This window comes from Sus scrofa, chromosome 6, assembly GCF_054392235.1.
Source record: "Sus scrofa isolate SSC_HxYL_T2T_F1_AM1 chromosome 6, Sscrofa_HxYL_maternal_Yorkshire_Landrace_v2.0, whole genome shotgun sequence".
In the NCBI taxonomy this organism is placed as follows: Eukaryota; Metazoa; Chordata; class Mammalia; order Artiodactyla; family Suidae; genus Sus; species Sus scrofa.
The window spans coordinates 40,344,766-40,361,225 of NC_139388.1; positions in this window are offsets into that span (position 1 = coordinate 40,344,766).

A 16,460-nucleotide genomic window follows, 5' to 3' on the forward strand; every position below is an offset into this window, starting at 1 on the left:
ACCTGAGCTGGGCTTTATACATGTGTTTAAAATCATCTTTAACTTCCCAGCATCCAGAACTTTAAGAAATAAATTTCTGTTGTTTATAAGCTACTCAACCTATAGTATTTTTTTTATAGTAGGGAGAACATTATTTCATTTTACAGTAGGTGGAATTGAGGCTAAGAAGTTGAGAGGTTAAAAGGCAGAGCTGGCTTTCAATTCCAATCTTGTCCCAGAGCATGAGCTCCTAATTATACTGATGATATGTTTAGCCACTGACTGATCAACCCTGCAACCAAAAACCTCTGGATTTCCTTTTTTTATTATTATTAAAATATAGTTAATTTATAATATTTCATCAAGTTCTGTTGTACAATTAAGTAACTGAATCACACACATTTCCCTGTGCTGTACAGTAGAATCCCATTACCCATCCATTCCAAATACGAGTTTGCATCCAAAAAACATCCCAAATGCCCATCCATCCATTCCTCCACTTTCCCCCTTGGGAATGCCAAGTCTGCTCTTTTGGCCATGATCTGTTTCTGTTTATTTTTTCTTTCTTTCTTTTTTTAATAGGATCATCTGTTCCATATTTTAGATTCCACAAATAAATGATGGCATATGGTATTTGTCTTTTTCTTTCTGGCTTACTTCACTTGGTATGAGAGTCTTTATATCCATCCATGTTGTGGCAAATGGCATTATTTCATTCTTTTTTTTATGGCCGAGTTATATTCCATTGTATATATGTACCACATCTTCATAATCCATTCATCTGTTGATGGACTTCTCTTATATGAGCTGCTTTAGGTTGGGTTTTTAGTACCTGAAACCAAAAACAAAGGACCACATACTGAGAAAAGGAATATTTTGCTGATATGTGTATTTGCATGCACCTGGGGGAAATGGCTTGTTAAGTAATAGGCAGTGTCTATTCCTAGTGAGTCAGCATTCAAGCCCTTAGGGCAGGATTGATTTGTTGGTGAAGACTCATAACTATATCTCACCGAATTCATGATTTTATTTGAAGCATAAATTTCTAGAAGATGAAGGAATCAACTTGTTAAAATATATAACCAGAGCAAATTCAGAACAGGCTGATGAGGGTCCTGACATGCACATAGATTCCATGATTAAAAAAAACCAAAAACAAACACCTCCCTTCTATGTCTCCCACCCAGATCCCCACTGCTGATGTCTGACTTCTGCACTCATTAATACCTTTACAATGTACTTCTTCCTAAAGCCAGGCTGGACTTCACCTGGAGGACTGTAAAGATCTTGTTCTTTATGTGTTCAGAGGCTTCTGGAGTTTACAGAGTAAATTATCCTGTCCCTACTTGTTCTTCTGGTAAGAAGCTCAAGTGGTCCTCTGAAACTCTCTACTGAGGTGAATGATTCTTGATTGACAGCTGCAGCCTTTGCTAGTACTTGGAGGGTTTTTACTGAAGGCCACAGCTTAAGAGCAAATAGTTGACTTGCTTTGTTGAGTATATAGCCTTTATGGTTTGGAGCATGGAAAATTGCATCAGAGTAGATGGTGTTGGCTGCTTCTCTCCCCAGCTCCACAAACCTCTTTTAAATTTATTTTTATCATTGCCAAGAAAATGATCTAGTTATTTTAAGAATCAGATTTTACAAGGTCCTAGCATCAGTGGTAAATTATTTATCACTGTAAGTGACATTTCTTAAAAGTTATGTTTGTGATTATTTAACCAGCAATTGAGATGAAGGAGACGAAGTGGGTATCAGCCTTTGGGTGGGGCCTGCCCTCTGGAGATATTTTCCTTCCCTCAGAAATAAAGATGGAAATAGTAATATTGATATAGTATTTAGATAGTAAGGACTTTTTAAATCCAAAATGTGTCATGAATCAAAGATGACTTGGCTCAGTTCAACACAACCCAGCCAAAGACTGTTTTGATTTTTAATCTTAATTTCCTAGGAATGATAAAATGATTGAGCCAATGAAATTAGACTCCTTTTCCCTAATGGGCTTTAGAAGAAATTAAATCAGAGGGGTAAACTCCTCCATTTCCCCTTGGCTGTGGGGATAGGGAGAAGTTAGCTCAGCCCCTATGGACAGGAGTGTGTATGTGCACATATGCAGGGGGAGGTTGCTGAAAAAGCTGTGAATTCTGCACACAGTCTTTAGCTACTGCAGTTTGTGTGTGTGTGTGTGTGTGTGTTTTTAATTAACTCAATATATATATGTATATATGTATATTTAATTAATATCACATTAAAGTCACCATGTTAGTGCTGGGGACACATTGGTAATTTAGGCAAATAGTCTCTTATTCATGAAACTTAAACTCTCCCTACCCCCCTCCATCATGAGACAGAATCAAGCTTTCTCTGGCTTTTCATGGGAGGCACACTATGAGGACCTGAGGATATAAACTATACTCTAGAAGGAATCATTTCTACTTTATTCTCTGTGAGCCACGTCCATTCCAAGGCAAAAAAAAAAAAAAAAAAAAAAAAGCCACAAGTAAAAGTCTTCAACCCTGGGGTGAAGGATGGTGGTGGTGGAAGGCTATAACTGGACTCGGGGAAAGGTGCAAATTCCTTCTTTTTAAGTCCATGCACTCAATACGTAGGACTTTCTACCTCTTTTAAGAATCTGATAGTAGAGAGGGCTTAATTTAAGGGTGAGTTTGAGAATCTTGGAATAAGGCCTTCCTTGCACTGCTGAAATTGGCACAGAAGCTGTCTTACCTCATAGCTACAATGCAAGAGGCAATCATTTACTCTTTACATAAATGCTTTACCCAGGTGTAAAGCTGTTCCAGCTTGTATTGAAACAAATCTTTCATTTTTATCAAACCTCAGTGAGTTTATTGCACATGTATTTCTTAGTACCTATATTGGGAGGTTAGTACCTATGATATTCTGGTTGCTGAGCCTATGTTGTTGGGCCAGAAAGACATGATCATGAGATTTACAGTAAATAAGGAAAGGTGGAATTCAACAAGTAAACTAAAAATGTTTTATCTTTTTTGTTGTTGTTGTTTTGGTTGGGTTTGGTGTTGGTTTTTGTTTTTCTTAGTCAAGCAGTTTTTTTCTGTTTTCATTTGGAGGAAGAGATGAGGGCCACTAGTCCAGTTACATCATTTCTAATCTTGTCAATAAATATCTTAATTATTTAATTAGCACTTTTGGATTACTATTAACTGAACAAATTTCATACATAAAGTGTATAAATATCAGCAATGCCATTTACTCTGAAGGTCTGGGTGCTGAGTGTGTGGGTAATAGAGCAACCTGACTTGTCCTAAGGATCAGGAAAACCTCTTACTTGGCTGGAAATTTGGAGGTGGCAAGGAGTGGACAAGAAAAAAGGAAGGAGATGTTTAGGCAGAAGTACGAGAGCGAAAAAGAAGTGACAGATGTGTGTTTGAGGAATGCAATAAGAGAAAGATACACTTTTTAGAGCCTGGAGTGTGAAGAGGAGGAGTGTGCTGCTGAACGAGAAAGGAGACACTCAGGTTTCACATGATGTTGGGCCTCTAAGGCCAAGGTTAAGAGTTCAGAGAGTCTCTTAACAGAAATTAGAGGCATTTTAAGCTGGCCCCAAGTATGATTGTATTATCATTCTGTGGAAACAGTTTGGAAGGGAATAGAAGTGAAGTGCAAGACCAGTCAGGAAACAGTACAACTGTTCCACAGGGAGTGATAGTGACTGGGACTGGTGTTGTGGCCCAAATGTAAATTTTATTTTATTTTTTTTTATTTATTTATTTTTTGGTCTTTTTGCTATTTCTTGGGCCACTCCCACGGCATATGGAGGTTCCCAGGCCAGGGGTCGAATCAGAGCTGTAGCCACCAGCCTACGCCAGAGCCACAGCAACGCGGGATCCGAGCCGCGTCTGCAACCTACACCACAGCTCACGGCAACGCCGGATTGTTAACCCACTGAGCAAGGGCAGGGACCGAACCCACAACCTCATGGTTCCTAGTCAGATTCATTAACCACTGCGCCACGACGGGAACTCCCCAAATGTAAATTTTAAACATCCTTCCTTGCCAAGCATCTTTAAGAAACTTCAACCACCTAAATGCAGCCCTTAAACCTTTCTACCATATTAGAAGGCAGGAAATGGATTCTTTGTTCATTAATTTTATGCTAGGGCTGGCATGTCAGTTGCATACATAGTGCAGAAGAGGTGCATGCAGACCTCTTCACACATAGGTCCCTTTGTGTAATAAAGATGAGCAATACAGCTAATACTCATTTTATGGGACTTGGGCACAGGAGTGTTGTTCCAAGTGACCACAGAGATTTTCATATTTGTGTTTAGGACAGTTTGGCCATAACTCTGATTTATTGGATGTTGAGTCTTTGATCAGAATGAACCTCCAATAAAAGCATTGTTCTTGTGGAAAAATGATTCACTTCATGGCATAGTCTGATTTATGGATGACTTCCCAGGAATACCCCATTGATTCATTTATTCATATAGCCAATAATTGCTGAGCATGAACTCTGTGCTTGATACAGGGGATAGAAAGATATCTTCAAGAAGGAGTTTGCAGATTTCCTGCTGTGGAGCAGTGGGTTAATTATCCATTTTTTCTCTGCGGAGGCACTGGTTCTATCCTCAGTCTGGCACAGTGAGTTTAAGATTTGGTGTTGCTCCTGCTGTGGTGTAGGTTGAAGCTGTGGCTTGGATTCAGCCCTGGCCTGGGAACTTCCACATGCTGTGGGGACTGCTGACAAAGGAAAAAAGAAAAAGAGAGCTTACAGCCCAAGAAGGTTAGGCTCATCTTCTAGCAGGAAAAGCACAAACCCTGGCTCCATCTCACCAGATCGCTTGATGATCCCAGCCATTATATTTTCCCTCATCAGTTCTTTCCCCCTTTAGCTGGCCCTTTATTCTATCCAAACATTTATCATCCATAGTCACAATTCCACAGAGGTACAACCCAAGGGGCCAAACAGAAAAGGCAAAAAAAAAAAAAAAAAAAAAAAAAAAAAGAAAAGAAAAAAAACCAATTTGTTCAAGAATATCTGTCTGATATTTTTCTAGGTCCTGGGTTACATTGTCTTTATTTTGCACAAATGGTTCAGTGTCTCAGAAAAATCCCAAAGCAAAGCTTTTTTCTTTTTTTTCTTTTTTTGTCTTTTTGCCTTTTTAGGGCTGCACCTGTAGCATGTGGAAGTTCCTTTTTGTTATCTTGTCTCCTGAGACACTGGGATAAATACTTAGCTTCTTTTATAGGAAACACTTTATAGGCAAAAAAAGCTCTTCTAAGAAATTATTTGTAATGCCTTTGAGTGGGCTGCAAATGGCTCTGTAATGAAGAAACGGCTTTTTTTTTTCCCGCTTTTTGAGCTATTTGTTCCTATTTATTCTTTTCTGATTTTTAAAAATGTGCTATTTTGCAGAGACCTCTGAGGACACAGAGCAAAAAACTCTAAAAATCCATTGTATCTACCAGGAAACAATCTCAGTGCTTTTGTCAAGGAGCAGACAGAAGGAACTGTGAGCTGATGTCTCAGCTGGATCCAGAGATGTGTTCTTCAGAGGATTCATATGTGGAGGCCATCTGTTTATTAGTTCTTAACTTCTCTGAGTTTCCTTTTTGACAAAGCCAGCAGCTTCATGCATCAGAAATGGCATCAACACACTGCAACCTTGTTTATCCCTATGTACAAGTATGTGTGAAAGATATGTGAGAAAGACAGATAGGGAGATAAAGAGAAAGAGAGAGAGAGATATCCAGGTGAAAAATAGTAGTTGGTAAAAAATAATATTGGTAGAATAACAGCAATAACAACTAAAATGTATGAGTGCTTGCTATGTTCCAGGCACTGAAGTAAAGAACAGGTGTTTATTATATACTTTTTTTTTTTAAATTTTCCCACTGTACAGCAAGGGGATCAAGTTATCCTTACATGTATACATTACAATTACATTTTTTCCCCACCCTTTGTTCTGTTGTAACATGAGTATCTAGACATAGTTCTCAATGCTATTCAGCAGGATCTCCTTGTAAATCTATTCTAGGTTGTGTCTGATAAGCCCAAGCTCCCGATCCCTCCCCCTCCCATCAGGCAACCACAAGTCTCTTCTCCAAGTCCATGATTTTCTTTTCTGAGGAGATGTTCATTTGTGCTGGATATTAGATTCCAGTTATAAGTGATATCATATGGTATTTGCCTTTGTCTTTCTGGCTCATTTCACTCAGGATGAGATTCTCTAGTTCCCTCCATGTTGCTGCAAATGGCATTATGTCATCCTTTTTTTATGGCTGAGTAGTATTCCATTGTGTATATATACCACCTCTTCCGAATCCAATCATCTGTCGATGGACATTTGGATTGTTTCCATGTCCTGGCTATTGTGAATAGTGCTGCAATGAACATGCAGGTGCATGTGTCTCTTTTAAGTAGAGCTTTGTCTTTTCTGAGGAGAGGTTCATTCGTGCTGGATATTAGAACTTCCATATTATATACTTTAATCCTTACAATTCCAGAAGATTATTATATTAGGACATAACAGTTATGTTGTGATAATAAATAAACTCTGAAATCTCAGTGGCTGGACAAGGGTAAAATTTATTCCTTACCCATATCATAATTGGTTGCAGTTTCCTTGGTCATTATACCCCAAGTGATTCAGTGATCCAGTCTGTTTCCATCTTTCCAATCTCTAGCTTTCAGTTCTTAGATCTTCTGTCTGCATAGTTGGAAACAAAGTATGGAGAATTCACATCTTCCTTATCACTATTAGATCAGAATTGACATATTTTAATTCGCCTCAAGAAGTACTGGAAACAAGTATTGTGGCTCAGACAAACTGCCAAGGATCCTGGAATATGGAGGGAAGCAAGCAAGCTACATAAACATCACTGCTGTCTTGACTGTGTAGACACCGCTATTAACACCATGTTAGGAGTTCCCACTGTGGCACAGAGGGTTAAGAATCCAAATGCAGTGGATAGGGTCACTGTGGATGTGCAGGTTTTATCCCTGGCCAGTTGCAATGGATTAATAGATCTGGCATTGCTGCAGCTGTGGAGTAGGTTGCAGCTATGGCTGAGATTCAATCCCTGGCCCAGGAACATTCATATGCCACAGATGCATCCATAAACAAACAAACAAACACCATTTTACAGATATAGAATGAGAGACCTTGAGAGGTTAGTTTCAGATAGTAATAAGAGGCAGGGCCATTTCTGGACCCAGTCACATGGCTGTGACTCTATTCTTAACCACAGGGCTAAAGGTACATTGTTTGTAGTCTTTAGGATAATTGATTCATTCATTCATTTATCTACTTACTTCACAAACATTTGACAAGGATCTATTAGGTACTAAGAGCAGTGCTGGTTTCAGAGGATACCATAGTGAACAAGTCAGATGAGATTCAAGAGTAAAGGAGTCTTAGATGGCTGAAGGACTGTTTTCTTTTTAGTTAACAAACATTTCTTGAGCATTTATTGTGTATATGATACAGTGCTAAGGAGATCATAATAACATCAAATGTATATTCAGACCTCAAGAACTGAGGATACTATTAAAGTAAATAGTATATTAAAACTCGGAACACTCTAAAGTAAAAGAGTGCATTGCTTGATCGTTAGATATAACTGACCAACTGCTGTGGGAACCTATAGTAGAGAGAAGGCTAAAAATGTTTCCATGTCACAGATGGAACATAAACATCATAATTAAGTGGATAAGATGTCTAACAGATAGCAAGATATCAGTGGAATGAAGAATGGGAGAACCTGAATGAGCAAAACCTGTAGATAAGGAGGTAATGTCATTTTAGACAGATATAGTAAGGCCTGCATATGTGTGGAAGAGAAATGTATGCATAGCAGAAGTGCAGTAGGGTTCAGGCTAAAAAAACTAGACATCAAGTGACATGGAGAAAGTGATTCAGCAGAGTGGTCAGAACTCCAGGCTGACATGAGATAAGATGCAAATACTTCCTTGGCCAATTTCTTATTTTGTGACCTTGGACAGGCCCTTCAACACAAGGGAATTTGTGTTTTCTAATATTTTATTTATTTATTTATTGCTTTTAGGGCTGCACCCACAGCATATGGAAGTTCCCAGGCTAGGGGTTGAATCAGAGCTACAGCTACTGGCCTGTACCACAACCTCAGCAATGTGGAATCCAAGCTGCATCTGCAACCTATACCACAGCTCATGATAACACCAGATCCTTAACCCACTGAGCAAGGCCAGGGGTCAAACCCACATCCTCATGGATACTAGTCAGATTTGTTTCCACTGAGCCATGATGGGAACTCCCTCTAATATTTTTAAATAGGGATAAATTTAGACCTAGCTCATGAGATTTCAACAAATATTAAATAATGCTTCTAAAGTAGCTGTCATGTAGAAATTTGATTTTGTGCCAAGCCTAGTGTGTTAGACACAAAGCAAAAGTGAATTGATTTGTGAGGTAGGTTATATTCATTTTCTGAACCAGTATGCTTTATTCAGAATCCCCTCTTCCTCCAAAGGCAGCTCCCAGTGATTCCACATTTGTCCCGATTGAATCTTAGAATGTGCACTTTCCTTGGTGTAGGCAGTTTGAATGGTGGTTAGTCTAATAAGTTCTACCTTTCAGACTTCCTTTTGATAAGACTGATTAAAAGATATGATTGTTACATTCCTGTTTTTTTTTGTTTGGTTTTTTTTTTTTTTTTTTTTTTTTTGGTCTTTTTTTTGCTATTTCTTTGGGCCACTCCCGCGGCATATGGAGGTTCCCAGGCCAGGGGTTGAATCAGAGCTATAGCCACTGGCCTACGCCAGAGCCACAGCAATGCGGGATCCGAGCCGTGTCTGCAACCTACACCACAGCTCACGGCAACGCCGGATCCTTAACCCACTGAGCAAGGGCAGGGATGGAACCCACAACCTCACGGTTCCTAGTCAGATTCGTTAACCACTGCACCATGACGGGAACTCCCCACATTCCTGTTTTTAATGGCTCAAATATTATTGATCTCTTTAGGATGGTTGTGGCAGGGATAGTATTCCTTAGATAGTTTTAAAGAAAACAGAGCAGATGTGTTTTAGAATACACATTTTAACTCCAGGGATAGTCTTAAATTCTTTTGAAATAAATATTTCACTAGTTGTTTTCCAACTAGAAAGAGCTTCTTGCCTGTAAGCAGTTAAACATTCTATTAGTAATTAATGTAAGTAACATTGTATTAGTTATTTAAAAAACCCTTCATATTTTATATAGAGGAAAAGATTATTTTTTTCTTGCCTCAGAATTGTGATATTCATCAGATCCTGGGTCTTGAGGGTAAATTGTCCCATCACTTGGCAAATAATACTCATCATTGCTAATGGACTTATAGGGAAATGCACTCACTCTCAAACTAACAAACTGCTTTAGTCTCCTCTGGAATTGAAGCCAGTATTGAGTTTTAGCCACTCAACAGAGCAGGGAAAGACTAAATTTTCAGAAAAGTATTTTAAGCATTTTATTACTTTAGCTTTATTGTAAGATGAGATGTCAAGGTAACTTCAGTCCCTTCTGTGATCCAAAGCCTCTGATTTCTGGCTTATTTGCTATTTAATTCTGGTGGCTTCTGGTTTTAAAATAGTTTATTTTACTTATTTCAACATTTGCTGAGATGACTCAGCTAAGGAAGTGCATTATTGATTAACACCAAGTGACAAAGGAAAAGTATCCTCCCTGTCTCCTGCCTTAACATCCCAAGCATCTTCAAGAGCTGAGGTAGCTCAGCATCCCTGAACTCAACTCAGCCTCCAGTAAGGTCACAGATTCTGGCTTTGAAACTGCCTCAGGAGAATTTGGGATATATTTTGTGTGGTGCCTCACTCATGGATGAACATGAGGTTGGTGCTTCATAAACATTGACTAAAGGAGTGAATGGACACATGACATACTTTGGAAAGTGGAAGAAAAGGGTCTTGTGGATAAACCTGAATTCACTAGAGGTCCCATTGTTTTACCCAATGCTTATCTGTGGTGGTTCCAACTTTAATCAGGATATTTTGCAACTATTATAGATAATATACATTTTTCATTGTGGCTATGTCAAATTAAGAAATTACTTATAGGGAGTTTCTGTCTTGGTGCAGTGGTTGGCGAATCTGACTGGGAATCATGAGGTTGCGGGTTCGATCCCTGGCCTTGCTCAGTGGGTTGACGATCCGGCATTGCAGTGATCTGTGGTGTAGGTCATAGACGCGGCTTGGATCCCGCATTGCTGTGTCTCTGGCGGAGACTGGCGGCTATGGCTCTGGTTTGACCCCTAGTCTGGGAATCTCCATGTGCTGCAGGAGTGGCCCAAGAAATGGCAAAAAGACAAAAAAAAAATTACTTATATTGCATATGTATGTGTATGTGTGTGTGTGTGTGTGTGTGTATACATACATAAAATAAATGAACATCAAACATATATGAATATGGTAAACATATATATCATCAGTTTAATCCATTACACATGTAGCCTGCCTTCACTGATAATTTGTTTTATTTGTTGCTACAAGAAAACCTACATGTCATCCAAGTGGCAGGTTGCCTAAACAACAGATGTTTGCTTGAGTTGTTTTCCAGAAACTTGGAGTCAACTGTATCCAGTTTAAGCTGATAGGACCCCTGACCCTCCAACTGGGTATTTGCTCAGTGACATTTTGATGTCAGAGGGCCAAAAACTCCACTCTCAGATCATGCCGAGCACCTCCATTTTCTTAACATGCTCCCCGTAAAGAAGTCTGTAGTTTAGTAACAACTCTGCAGAACAATGATTACCTCATCCTTTTCTAATTTCCAATCATATTTCTCCACATTCCCCCACATTTCCCATGCCTCAGACCACCCTGTCTTTTTATCCCATTAATACCCTGAGTTCTCTTACTTCAGGGTGGCAGATTTGAGACTTGTTCTCCTGTCTCCTCACTTGGCTGCCTTATGAATAAACCCTTTCTTTGCTGCAAACCTAGGCATCTCAGCATTTTGGCTTGCCGAACAATAGGCAAAAAAACTTGGTTCAGTATCAATGACAGCATATGAGTTTTGCTATAATTAAGTATATATGTAACAAGAAAATCTAAAACACAGTGGCTTAAAACAACCACCATTTTTTATTGTTTGTGTGTGTGTGTGTGTGTGTGTGTGTGTGTGCCTGTCACTTTTCTGTACAATAGAAAATTGACAGAAGGCTGTAGACCCCTATAATAGAAAAAATAAAAATCAATATATATATTTAAAAGATCTACATAATTCTGCACAGGTACAAAAAAAGATAAAACCAGAATACTTTCACAGTACTTATCTGGACAACTGGCCTGTTGAGCTGAGCACAATCCCACTACTTGTGTGTCTATATTGAGTTCCTTGGAATGTATTTTAAATACATTTTTAAATACACTGATTTTATAGTTTGAAGGGGAGTAGGGCTGAGAAGCCTACAGTCTGGCAAGATTGATAAGCTTGTCAAACATAGGCAATTAAGGAACAAGATAGTACATGGCTGGTTTTTTAGTTTCCAGAGTGTATTTTTGTACATCTATTTTGCATTTAATTTAGTTTTACTTGTGTTAGCTGTATCAATATCTGTTTAGGTCAACAATGAGGGTCAAGAACTATAAGATATGACATCATATCACTATCCTGATAAAAATATTTAAGTGGAATTATTTTCTCAGGTCATGACAGAGTTTTGGGCACTGTCTTACGATAAGCAATGAGGACAGTGGAAAAATATATCAAAGAACTATTTTCAGGAATTAATAAACAGGCCATGTAAGATTATGATTTTGCATAGAAATGTGACAAATGAGGTGGGCACTATACGCTATCTTTTTACTTAGAGGGATTTTCCAGGCTGCAGGGCAGGGGGATAATCTCAAGCAGAACAGGATGGTCATGCTGAGTTGAGGAGGTAAAGACTTGATTTCAGAGAGGCTTAGACAACTGGAATTTGCAGGACATAGAACCACCGAGGAGGGAATTACACAAAAGAAAGTATTCAAGAAACCTGCATGAGGTCTTCCTGAGTCTTTGGTGAGTAATTATTTATTTATGTTCAAACAATTCCCAGAATTCACATGGGGCTGAGAGATGTTTGGATTCCCATCAGTCAGAGTGATGAGTTTTTATTTAATACCAAAGGCATTCTGTAAAACTCCCAAAAGAGGCACACCTTTGTATTAAGGCCAAAACAGTCCCAGAGTAAAGGCCATTCTAGATCTTTCCTAATAAGACTATAAAACAAGCCACAAAAAGATCAAACAGGAAATTATAGAACAAATATCAACACTCTTTAAAGGAGGATAACAAAATTCAGGCATTTAGCAATGCGATATTCATAATACTTAGTATGCAATCAGAAATTGCCAGAAATGCAAAAAATCAGGAAACATGAGAAAAAAGTAAATTAATAAAAACAAAATCAGAAAAGACAGAGATGCTGGGATTAGCAGACAAGAGAAAAGACCAGCTTGTACAGAGACTACTTTCTGAAGCTGCTCCATGCTAATGACTGAGCATGACAGAAGAATTATGTTAACTCCTGTGGGATACAGGATTCCCCCACTGGGAGAATTTGGATCGAGGACATTCTTATCAGTCTGGTTGAAACTTTTTTGGTACTGCATAGCTGTCCAAGAATTTTTCAACCCAATTTTCCTTCCTGCCCTCTCTCCATGAGAGCTGTCAGAACTACCTCATGGTCTGAAGGCTTTCCTTTCATCTTTATGCCCCCCCCATTATTCTTCATGAGCATTTCCACTAATAAATATTTGTTAAATTTTAACATTTTATTTTATTTTTTCAATTTTTAAAATTTGTTATTTCCCCAATACATTTTTTTTTTCCTGCTGTACAGCATGGTGACCCAGTTACACATACATGTACTCATTCTATTTTCTCATTTTATCACGCTCCATTATAAGTGGCGAGACATACTTCCCAGTGCTACACAGCAGGATGCCATTGCTAATCTATTCCAAAGGCAATAGTTTGCATCTATTAACCCCAAGCTCCCAATCCACCTCACTTCCTCCCCCTCCCCCTTGGCAACCACAAGTCTCTTCTCCAAGTCCATGAGTTTCTTTTCTGTGGAAAGGTTCGTTTGTGCCATATATTAGATTCCAGATAAGTGATATCATATGGGTTTTGTCTTAACCTTTCTGATTTACTTCACTCAGCATGGGAGTCTCTAGTTGCATCCATGTTGTGGCAAATGGCATTATTTTGTTCTTTTTTTGTGGCTAAGTAGTATTCCATTGTGTATATATACCACATTGTCAGTGGACATTTGGGTTGATTCCATGTCTTGGCTATTGTGAACAGTGCTGTAATGAACATGTGGGTACAAGTGTCTTTTTCAAGGAAAGTTGGTCTGGATATATGTCCAAGAGTGGGATTGCTGGGTCATATGGTAGTTCTATATATAGTTTTCTAAGTTACCTCCATACTGTTCTCATAGTGGCTGTACCAGCTTACATTCCCATCAGCAGTGCAGGAAGTTTCCCTTTTCTCCACCCCGCCTCCAGCATTTGTTATTTGTGAACTTATTAATGATGGCCACTCTGATCGGTGTGAGGTGGTATATCACGGTAGTTTTGATTTGCATTTCTCTAATAATCAGGGATGTTAAGCATTGTTTCAGGTGCTTGTTGGCCATCTTTATAACTTCCTTGGAGAAATGTCTATTCAGGTCTTTTGCCCATTTATCCATTGGGTTGTTGACTTTTTTGATGTTGGATTGTATAAGTTGTTTGTATATTTTAGAGATTAGGCCCTTATCATTTGCATCTTTTGAAACTGTTTTCTCCCATTCTGTAAGTTGTCTTTTTGTTTTCTTTTTGGTTTCCTTTGCTGTACAAAAGCTTGTCAGTTTGCTTAGGTCTCATTGGTTTATTTTCTTTGATTTCTGTTGCTTTAGGAGCCTGACCTGAGAAAATATTTGTAAGGTTGATGTCAGAGGATGATTTGCCTGTGTTCTCTTCCAGAAGTTTCATGGTGTCTTGTCTTCTATTGAAGTCTTTCAGCCATTTTGAGTTTGTTTTTGTGCAAGGTGTGAGGGTGTGTTCTAGTTTCATTGATTTGCATGCAGCTTTCCAGATTTCCCAGCAATACTTGCTGAAAAAACTGTCTCTTTCCTATTTAATGTTCTTGGCTCCTTTGTCAAAGATTAATTGACCACAGGTCTCTGGGTTTATTTCTGGATTCTCTATTTTGTTTTATTGGTCTGTATGTCTGTTTTTGTACCAGCACCACACTGTGTTGGTGACTGTGGCTTTGCAATAGTGCCTGAGGTCTGGGAGAGTTATGCCTCCTGCTTGGTTTTTGTTCCTCAGAATTGCTTCAGCATCTCTGGGTCTTTTGTGTTTCCATATAAATTTTTGGATTGTTTGTTCTAGTTCTGTGAAAAATGTCCTGGGTAGTTAGATACAGATTGCATTGAATCTGTACATTGCTTTGTGTAGTATGGCAATGTTTACAATATTAATTTTTCCAACCCAGGAACATGAAATATCTTTCCATTTCTTTATATCTTCTATAATTTCCTTGATTAATGTTTTATAGTTCTCAGTATATGTGTCTTTCACCTCCTTGGTCAGGTTCATTCCCAGGTATTTGACTTTTTGGGGTGCAATTATAAAAGGTGTTGTATTTTTGTATTCACTTTCTAATATTTCATTGCTAGTATACAGAAATGTGACTGTTTTCTGAATGTTAATCTTATATCTTACTACTCTGCTGAACTTGTTGATCAGTTCAAATAGTTTTTGGGTTGAGTCCTTAGGGTTTTCTATATACAGTACATATCATCTGCATACAGTGAAAATTTTACCTCTTCTCTTCCAATTTGGATACCATTTATTTCTTTTGTTATCCTGACTGCAGTGGCTAGGACTCCAATCCTATGTCGAATAACAGTGGTGAGAGTGGGCATCCTTTTCTTGTTCCAGATTGTAGTGGGAAGGCTTTCAGCTTTTCTCCATTGAGTAGTATATTTGCTGTAGGCTTGTCATAAATGGCTTTGATTATGTTAAGGAATGTCCCCTCTATACCCACTTTGGTAAGAGCTTTTATCATGAAGTGTCTTTGGACTTTGTCAAATGCTTTTTCTGCATCTATTGAGATGATCATGTGGTTTTTGACTTTTCTTATGTTAATGAGGTGTATGACATTGATTAATTTGCATATGTTGAACCATCCTTTTAAACCTAGGATGAATCCCACCAGGTCTTGTTGTATGATTTTTTGATATGTTGTTGGATTCAGTTGGGTAAAATTTTGTTGAGAATATTTGCATCTATATTCATCAAAGAAACTGGCCTATAGTTTTCTTTTTTGGTGGCATCTTTGTCTGGTTTTGCTACTAGGGTGATGGTGGCAGCATAGAATGTCTTTGGAAGTCTTCCTTCTTCTTCAAACTTTTGCAAAAGTTTAAGGAGAATGGGTATAAATTCCTCGTTGTATGTTTGGCGCAATTCACCTGTGAAGCCATGTGGTCCTGGACTTTCATTTGTGGGAGTATTCAATTATGTTTTTAGTGATTGGTCTCTTCAGTTGATCTAATTCTTCCTGATTCAGTTTTGGGAGGCTATAAGTCTCTAGAAAATTGTCCATTTCTTCTAGGTTGTCAAATTTGTTAGCATACAATTGCTGATACTATACTCTCATGGTTTTTGTATTTCTGTAGTATCCATTGTGACTTCTTCTTTTTCATTTCTTATTTTGTTTTTTGGGTTTTTTCTCTCCTCTTCTTGGTGAGTCTAGCCAGAGGTTTGTCAATTTTGTTTACCTTTTCAAAGAACCAGCTCTTGGTTTTATTTATTTAGTCTGTTGTTTTCTGAATCTCTGTTTTATTGATTTCCTCTTTGATCTTTATGATTTCCGTCCTTCTGCTGACTTCAGGTTTTGGTTGTTCTTCTTTATCTAATTCATTTAGGTGGTGGGTTAAGTTGTTGATTTGAGATCTTTCTTCTTTTTTAAGGAAGGCCTGTATTGCTATGAATTTCCCTCTGAGCACAGCCTTTGCGACATCCCATAGATTCTGAATGGTTGTGTCTTCATTATCATTTGTCTCGAGGTGTTTTTTAATTTCCTTCTTGATTTCCTCATTGACCTGTTGGTTTTTTAGTAGCGTACTGTTTAGTCTCCATGTAGTCAGTTTTTTCTCTTTTCTTTTCCTGTGGTTGATTTTTAGTTTCATACCATTGTGGTCAGGGAAGATACTTGAAATAATTTCTACACTCTCAATTTGTTGAGGTTAGCTTTGTGCCCCAGAATGTGATCAATTCTTGAGCATGTTCCATGTGCACTTGAGAAGAATATGTATTCTGATTTTTTTGGATGTAATGTCCTGAAAATGTCGATTAAGTCCAACTTTCCTGTTGTGTCCTTTAGGATCTCTTTTGCCTTCTTGATTTTCTGTCCAGAGGATCTGTCCATTGATGTGAGTGGGGTGTTAAAGTCTCCTACTATGATTGTATTCCCATCCATTTCTCT